This window comes from Corvus brachyrhynchos, unplaced genomic scaffold (genome assembly GCF_000691975.1).
Source record: "Corvus brachyrhynchos isolate BGI_N302 unplaced genomic scaffold, ASM69197v1 scaffold1042, whole genome shotgun sequence".
In the NCBI taxonomy this organism is placed as follows: Eukaryota; Metazoa; Chordata; class Aves; order Passeriformes; family Corvidae; genus Corvus; species Corvus brachyrhynchos.
In genome coordinates this window covers 37,760-37,980 of record NW_008236485.1, presented here as the reverse complement: position 1 = coordinate 37,980, position 221 = coordinate 37,760, and positions in this window count along the sequence as shown.

Sequence of the window (221 nt, the reverse complement as noted above, 5' to 3'; positions counted from 1 at the left end):
GGGGTAGGATCTCTAGTCTCTGGGGCCGGTGCCTGGGTAGTTATCCAAACCAATCTCAACTTATCCTTGAATGCTAAATAGAGTAGGCCTATCAGCACCAGTTGGTTAGTACCCAGAGGAAATCTAAACCCTTCGAAAATTGGTAGGGTGGGCCCAAAGAACTGGTTGAGAGGTTGGGAGAAAACTTCCCCTGGTGTCATTTCCTCACAGAAGGTACCATT